This window comes from Neopsephotus bourkii, unplaced genomic scaffold (assembly GCF_033783945.1).
Source record: "Neopsephotus bourkii isolate Nb327-2 ecotype Australia unplaced genomic scaffold, CSIRO-AGI_Nbou_v1 NB_1783, whole genome shotgun sequence".
NCBI classification, from domain to species: Eukaryota; Metazoa; Chordata; class Aves; order Psittaciformes; family Psittacidae; genus Neopsephotus; species Neopsephotus bourkii.
In genome coordinates this window covers 1287719-1295327 of record NW_026902257.1, presented here as the reverse complement: position 1 = coordinate 1295327, position 7609 = coordinate 1287719, and the positions used below count along the sequence as shown (strand labels likewise).

The 7609-nt window shown below is 43.0% G+C and overlaps 1 long non-coding RNA gene across 1 annotated transcript; it reads left to right on the top strand.

Moving 5' to 3' along the window:
* Positions 1-1278: 1278 nt before the first annotated feature.
* Positions 1279-5082, top strand: LOC133226439 (uncharacterized). Its single transcript, XR_009729507.1, has 3 exons — positions 1279-1451; positions 3358-3464; positions 4141-5082. It is a non-coding gene; the product is annotated as an uncharacterized LOC133226439 (long non-coding RNA).
* The last annotated feature ends 2527 nt before the right edge of the window (positions 5083-7609 follow it).

Below are 7609 nucleotides of genomic sequence, written 5' to 3'. Positions count from 1 at the left end.
TGGGCATGTCTTTTGGAGATAGGACTTTAAGAGATTGATAGATACCTTAGGATCACTTTGCACATGAAAAGGTAATAATTGATCCCTGGCCACTCCATGAGCCACCATTTAGTGTGTTGTGCAATTGCAGAGGTAAATCAGAGTAACTAGTTTAAAAATAAAAGGAGGTAAAAAAGCTCACTTTCCTTCAGCTTTAGAAAATATATGTTGTATTGGAAAAGGTGTTAACTGACAACATCTTTTAACTGACATGGCAATAAATATGACCAAGTACCAGCATTTACTCCAGTGTGCAAACTGCCTTTGCAGGAGCCTGGAGAGATTCCTGCTGGTCTCTGTAGGATTTGGCTTGAGCTCCTCTGCAGGAATTAGTTCATGCCAGTGGAAGTAAATAGGCTCTTGGGAATGCTTCTGCTGTTGCTGAGGTATTTATTTTTATAATAACTTGTTGGCTGGTGCAGAGATGGGAAGTCACAACCACAGCTCCTGCATGCAAAGCTCCACACCATTCATCCTTATCAGTTAGAACCCTTTGCAAGGACAGAAATGACAAAAGCCATAAACCTGGGGGCCTGGCTACCAAACACTTCCTGCACCCTGATGGCCACTTGCCATGCTTCTGGGAGTAGCTTCTGTTCCAGTGCCTCCCAGCAACTAGCAAGCAAAACAGACCCCTTGGACCATGAGGTAATGCAGGCTGAGGGCTTCAGAAGATCACAGCATTTTTCTGACTCACAGCCAATAAAAGGCACATCTTGTGAAGGAGCCTCCCTCAGTATTCACAGCTTCCAGTGGTTGCTCACACTGTGTTATCTTTCAAAAATCCTTTGTCCAGCTTGTCTTCTAGGCACCTCCTGGCTAACAGGGCTCAGCAGCATCTGAGGAGCTATTCTTCTAGTGTTCTAAACTGTCACCATGTTTCTCTATTCTCACTTTTAAATCAGGTAGAAAATAGGAGGGGAGCACAACTCCCTATCAACCACCTCAAAGGAAAAGAGTGCAGATTGGTCAATGACCACATTTCGTTAGTCAAAGAAGAAATGAGGTTATCCTCCTTCCCTTGCTAGACTCCAGTATTTGAAATGAATGTAAGACTAAAAGGGCCTTTGATAATGATACTGCACTTTCTCGTCATATGCACTCTTTTATCAGCACTTACAGGCATTTGAGCACAGAGTGGAGCCCTGTAGGATTGGCTGGTTTTCACATTTTTAAGCATTGTTTTCTCGCTTATTTCCTGTTTTCTTACCAGCAGGCTCAAACGCATCCAAAAGCTAGATAATAGTTGCATTGGTATCTCTGCCAGCTTTGTTTAAATTCCCTTTTCTACTCTTTAAGCAAGCTTGGAGCTCCACTTATTCCCCTTCTGATACATAACTTAAGCAAAACTTGACTTGAGGCCAACAGTATCTTAAAAAGGAGACAGAAGGCTTGGGCCGAATAAGAAACAGGTAATTCTGCTGCTATTGCAAGTGCTGGAACATAGACTTAGCATTTTCTAATAACTTTCTCCAGCTGCCAGTTACTTGTTCAAAATGAAACACATATACTTCAGGAGGAAGAGGGCTGATGGGTTTCGAAGTTAAAAGAAATGTCAAACATCTGTGTCCCACCTGGTAGCCTTAACCAAAATTTCTCCCTCCTCTCAGCTGCTGTTTGCCTTGTTATGCACCCATTGCTTTCGACCTCCACTCCAGCAGTGGCTGCATTTCAGTGGCTTTACACCTATAGCATGATACCAGAATCTGTAGGCTTCATTTTCACCAAATCCAAACTCCCACTGGAGTTCACCTGGGGAGGCAGTTAAAGTGACCTTGAGCCCCAAAACACATTTTGGAGCATCAGAGTCCAAAACCCTTTCTGCAGTATGTAGCCTTCCTGGGAAGCCATGAGCCCCCTGAGTACCCACCCAGCCGGACAGGAAAGCCTATGTTAGTGTTGGACAGCTGTAACACCCTCATGATTTGTGAACAGAAAACATCAAAGGCCCCTGAATCTCAGAGTCGTAGCTCCCTCTCCTGGCAGAGCACTGTAGCGGTAACAGAAACGGGGGCTGTGCGGGGTGCTCCCCCCCGGTACGAGCATGCCTGAACTCCGAGCTGCAGCTCTGCAGAGGGAGGTGCAGGGGAACCGGGCCTCCATGAGCACTGTCTTCTCCACAAGGATCCCACTGGTAATAATGCACTTATAGCTCTACCGGCAGATTAATACGGGATTAGTGAAGGCAAAATCTATTCTAGTGAAGAACATCTGCCAACAACTTTAGCCACATAAAAAATATGCACTTGAGCACAGATAAAACTTCATTGCTGTGTTTTATTCACAGTCCTTAAGGTTGGGAGTAATGCAATTTATTCTTTAATATTTCGATACCAGACTGACTCACATGCAACTGTGCCGTGATTCCTCTCCAACACCACAGCCTCCTTCTGTTGCAGTTTTCTGTAAACACCAAGCCCACAGAATGCTTCCCCAGGCTGTAACTTACTCCTTGAGAAACACACATCTATCTGTCTAGATATGAACCTGTCAGTGCAGCAGGTAATGTACAACACCAGGGGATCTCATTAGTAGTCTCAGCCCTTCAGAAACATATGTTGCACTTCCGTATGTGAAGGCACACTTTATTGACCCTATGTCCCAAGAAGCACCCATGACATCCCTGATTAGTGAGACACCCACTGGCACCATGTCCTTGGGTATGATATGTGTGGCAACACTAGAGTTGGAAGCGTGGCATCTGCTGCCCTGGCCCAAGGCTGAGCCAGTGGTGTCCGTCTCAGCCAGCAGCACGTGCTTCCACCTCTTCAGAGAACAAGCTGGCTCCTAAAGTAGGGCACACAGCAGGCGTGCAACCTGAGAGCACAAGCCTCTGACAGCAACCTGATCTGCAAGCGCTCAGCTGGCACAGCACTGCAGCACCCACCCTTCTAGGCTCAGCACTGCTCCTGTTGTGTAAAGGTTCGTGCAGTTTGGCCAGCTCAGCCATGGGCCATCAGCAGCTTGGGTTGAGCACATCAGCAGTTCAGTTTTGTAGCATTTGATTCAGTTATTCTGTTTCCACACTAAGGGTGGCTGAAGTAAACCAAAAGCCTCCCTAGGAGTGGGTGGGCTCGGACCTCTGGGGACAGGACCTGTTAGCAGACTTTCATTTCTGCTGTTTCTGTGGAGAAAGTGGAAACACGGTTTCCCATCCAAGTCAACAGCTCTCTTGGCAGTTTACAGTGGTCTTTTTTAGAGGATTATTTTAGGGCTTTTCAGTTTTTGTCAATGAGTTTATAGCTCTTGTTTACAAGGAGCAGGAGGCAGCTCACAGATGTGCATGCTGGTTTCTGTTGTGGTTGTGTTTCCTCCTAGGTTTCACACCAGTGCAGTTTTCCCAAGATGACGGGCTTTTGCTGTCAGTGGGTTGCTTCAGGAGGCCCCCTCATACTCCAGCACCAACTACAGCTCCTGCTTAAATGGTAAGGCCTTAACTGTGTTCTTACAGGTTCTTAAACCAAAGCTGAAGCTGCAGAGAAGGTATTTAGTAAGCCAAGACAGTGGCTCATAAAGTGTCTCATTATAAGTTAACCATCCTGGTCTAGGAGACTTTCTGTATATGAGTCAGAATTAAATTATTGTTACTTCCTCAGGGAGAGAAAAAGGAGATATTGAAGAAGAGAGAGAAAAACTGAAAAATATGTTTCTGGATCGTGCAACGATCTCTGAACTTCACCAGGGGATTTTACCAACATGCTCGTTGGTTTCATATTAGGTATTGTGCTTACTCCCAGCTTACACAGAATTACTGGTGTAAACTGAACATACCTAGTTATGTTTGCTCAGTCTGTTTTGCAGACTGAGGATATATTTTCAGACATCTGTATATGCTCCTGATTTTTCTCATAACATTATCTTTTAATGCCATAATTTTCCCAGTTTGCACATGTTTTCTTAAAGCATAGAAAGAATATTTACATACTTTGAGTTCTGCTTCCCCACAGTTCAGGATTTGGCCCCTTGTCTGACAGTTGGTCTTGCGACACAGCTAGTGTTGAAAGAGAGATGTTGCACCTAATATACTTTTCATTTTTATTTATTTATTTTCACCTGCTGTCTAACTGTGTCTCCAATTTGAGACATAGTTTGTAGTCTCAGACAGAGAAAGGGAAGATGAGTCAGTAAGTACAAAAGCTTCCAGGACTGAAGGGCACTGGATGAAGCAGTGGTGCTGCCCTGACCAGCCAGTAATCCCAGGCTGAGCTCCTCCTCTAAACCTGAAAGTCTGCATTTCCTGAATCAACAGGCCCAGCACAGGGCTTGCTCTCACCACCATTACTCATATAAGAAGCCCTGTTCACATCACTGACTACACATGTGTTTTAAGTCAATACACAAAGTGGCTGATATGTGTTGTGTAGCCATGAGAAGAGCGAGCAGTCAATTCACTAAACTTCGTAACAGGTCACAGAGGGACATGGAAAAGTTCTGAGTCCTTAAATCAGAGCTGGCCATCTCTCAGAAAGGGACAGTCTAATTCAGCTAAAAGTGATTGGGACTGGTGGAGAAATTATGGGGCAAAATAATTGTATGGCTGCTTTGATGCAGTAGACCAAATTAAATGCTGGTCTCTTAATGTCATGGGTATTTTTACCTGAGGAGGGTGGTATGTACGGCCATAGGCACACATGGTAGACTCTAACTGGGTACTAACTCTTTTGTTTAAATTTTGCAGAGCTGTGCATCTATGGGGAGAGTTGTCATTCTGCCTCCCAAGTACCTGCTCAGGAAGAGAGCTTAAAACACATTGTTTCATGTTAAAAAACATCCAGTCCTTTGCTTCCAGCAGCAGCTGATGTAGTAGGAAAGAACCGTCCACCCTTCATTTACAGACCAGTTTGGCCACACAGCTTCACAGGTAAGGACAGGCCAGTGCACTTACACCGGTCCCAGGAATACTGCTACTGATAGTGCTCACTGAGCCATGTTATATCAGCTGCACCATGTCAGAGGAGCATGTCCAAGAGCAGCTACAGCTAACAAGGATCTATTTGCGAGAAAACATGAGACCAGAGTGAGACTTACGACAATTTCAAGTGTAGAATACAACATAACAGAAAGAATGAACTAAAACACTTTTTCTAAGTAGAGTCATTCTGCATTTCCTATGGGATTCAGTTGAATGGGGAAAGATAGAAAGAAAAGGGAGAGCAGAAACAGCTTGCAACACAGAACAAACCTCGAGTGCCAAGAATATGCTCCAGATTTGTTTAAAGGTGCCTGACTCTTATCTCAGCCCTGATTCATCACAGTTTACCCCTAGAATTATTCAGAATTCAAGGACCTTGCTCCTATGGGGTTAATGGGTTACATTCAGCACTGAAAAACGTGACACAAATAGCTGCTTAATTATTCAGTCCAGACTGATTTTAGTGGTTAATGGAAATAAAAATAGCAACAGCAACAATTACATTGGTTTACGTTTCGCAGGTGAAATGATTTTTTTCTTTTAACTGCATAATCCAGGACTGTGCACAGGAGGAGGGGGCAATATAAAGGAGGGGTTGTGCTGCTTGTGACACAAAAGATTAGCATACCCATGACTGAAGAGGAGGAAAAGGAAAACACTGCCATAAAAGTGACAGTAGAGGTGAAGAATTGTGGTGAATGTGTAATGCACCACTGAAAAAATGCAGGCGAAAACATACCAAAAGTCTTATCATATCTATCCTGCTACTCCAAAGCAGGAATTAATTTGAAGGGAAGAAGCTGCTGTTCTTGCTGGCTCACATCACTTGTTCATAAACACAGGCAAGAAAAATGCTGAAGTGATACGATTACCATAATTACTGTCTTTGTTCAAAAAATGCAGTTGTGGTTTTTCTACCCTGAATTTTGTTCAAGCAGCCATTGTGGCTAGTACCAATCAGGAGCTAACAGCACATACTGCAGCTACTCTAGGAGCAAACAGTAAATCTCCCGCTTCAAATGCACCAGCCACACAGGATGTCAAAGCATATTACAAACACTGGAGCACCTAGAGGTATTAGTCACTGTTCCTGTTACAAGGAATTTGTGTGTAGCTTACCAAAGATACAGCGTCAAACCAATCCTAGCAAACATATGCCACTCTGATAGCAGACAAAACCAATTTAGAGTCAATGGATTTAAATGTAGGGTTTCTGCAAAGGGTCAGACTTAACATTTAATTAATTGAGCCCTGTTTTGAAAGCATGCTGTGGCAGCAGGGTGAAAATAGGCAGGCCAAAGAATAAACAGGATCATTTTAAACCCAAATCATCCCCAAATGCAACACCGCTGTGTGTAAGGGTGTATCAAATTAAGGCAATCATTCCCAAACCCTACCAGCTTCCTGTCTTGCTGCAGCTGTCTAGGGAATGAGTTAAAGACACGGCTCTCCTGACTGGAGGAGGCTGTAAAGCCCTGGTTAAACAGGTATCTGTTTGAGTTTGGATAAGGCTTAAAACAAAGCAGGTTAAATGACTTGTTCACTTGATTATACTTAGCAGTCCTGGTCACTAGTCTTTTGCCTTCTCTTTCTCTTCTATCTTGTGATAATTGCTGTGCTGCAGCAGAAGAGGGGGATTAAGACAAAAAGGTTTTTACTTCACTTTTTTTAATTAATAGGAAAAAAAATTCACCTGAAAAATACAGAGGCCGGACTATTTACAAGACCAAGTTTGGGTTCGAGCTCTAAGTCACCTCTAATTCTCTATTCCTTCTTCCTGTTTACAATTTCTGCCTTTTTTTTTTGGTCATGTCATTGAAAAAGAGGGGAGCAAAAGGGAAAAAAAAACCCAGGAAAAATGCTAGAATGTCCATAAAAGTTGTTTTCGTCTCTTTATTTAAGCCCTTAAAAAAATTGAGGTTATTTCTTGAAGTTCCTCAAAACATAGAGAAAAATTTGGGCTCTATACCTTACTTTTTTCACTGTGGTACTTCATACTGCTTTCTGGCCAAGTGAAGGTTAATATTTGGGTACATTTGGAATAAAAATACAGCAGTGTGTTCTTTGTAGTATTAACATAAAGGCTGCACTGTCAATTTTGTATCAAAGGAAAGCTACGTGATCATTTTGGTTTCAGCACAGAAGATAAAGGGTTACTGCCTGCATGTCACTAGAAGTACGGGATTCTTCTGCAAGTGGCAGTGGTGGCAAGGGAGTTTTGTGCTTATGTCACAGAAGGGAAAGGATTACTGTGCAAATGATGCTCAATGAAAAGGATTAGACCACATATGACGTGGACAAGAGAGGTCATTGTGTGCACATCATAGAAGGAGCAAGGTAGTGTGGCATGGGGTTGGAAGGATTCTTTGAAAGTCAGCAATAAAATGAAAGAGAGAAGAGGGACTACAATTGTGTGAGTGTAGATGGAAGATAAGGTTTCTTGTGGGCAAAAATAAGTATAGAAGGAAAGCAATGGCTGCATTCCTAAGAAGTACAGTTTGTTCTACAGCCAAGCACGTCAATTTTGCAGAAAAAAAAACAGAGCACTGTGACACTCGTTAGTTTAAAGGAATAAAACATTTTTGCAAACACTTTGAGTTATAATTGGATAATGGTATCTCAGAGAGATACTTTGTCATCTTGACCTCAACTCTTACA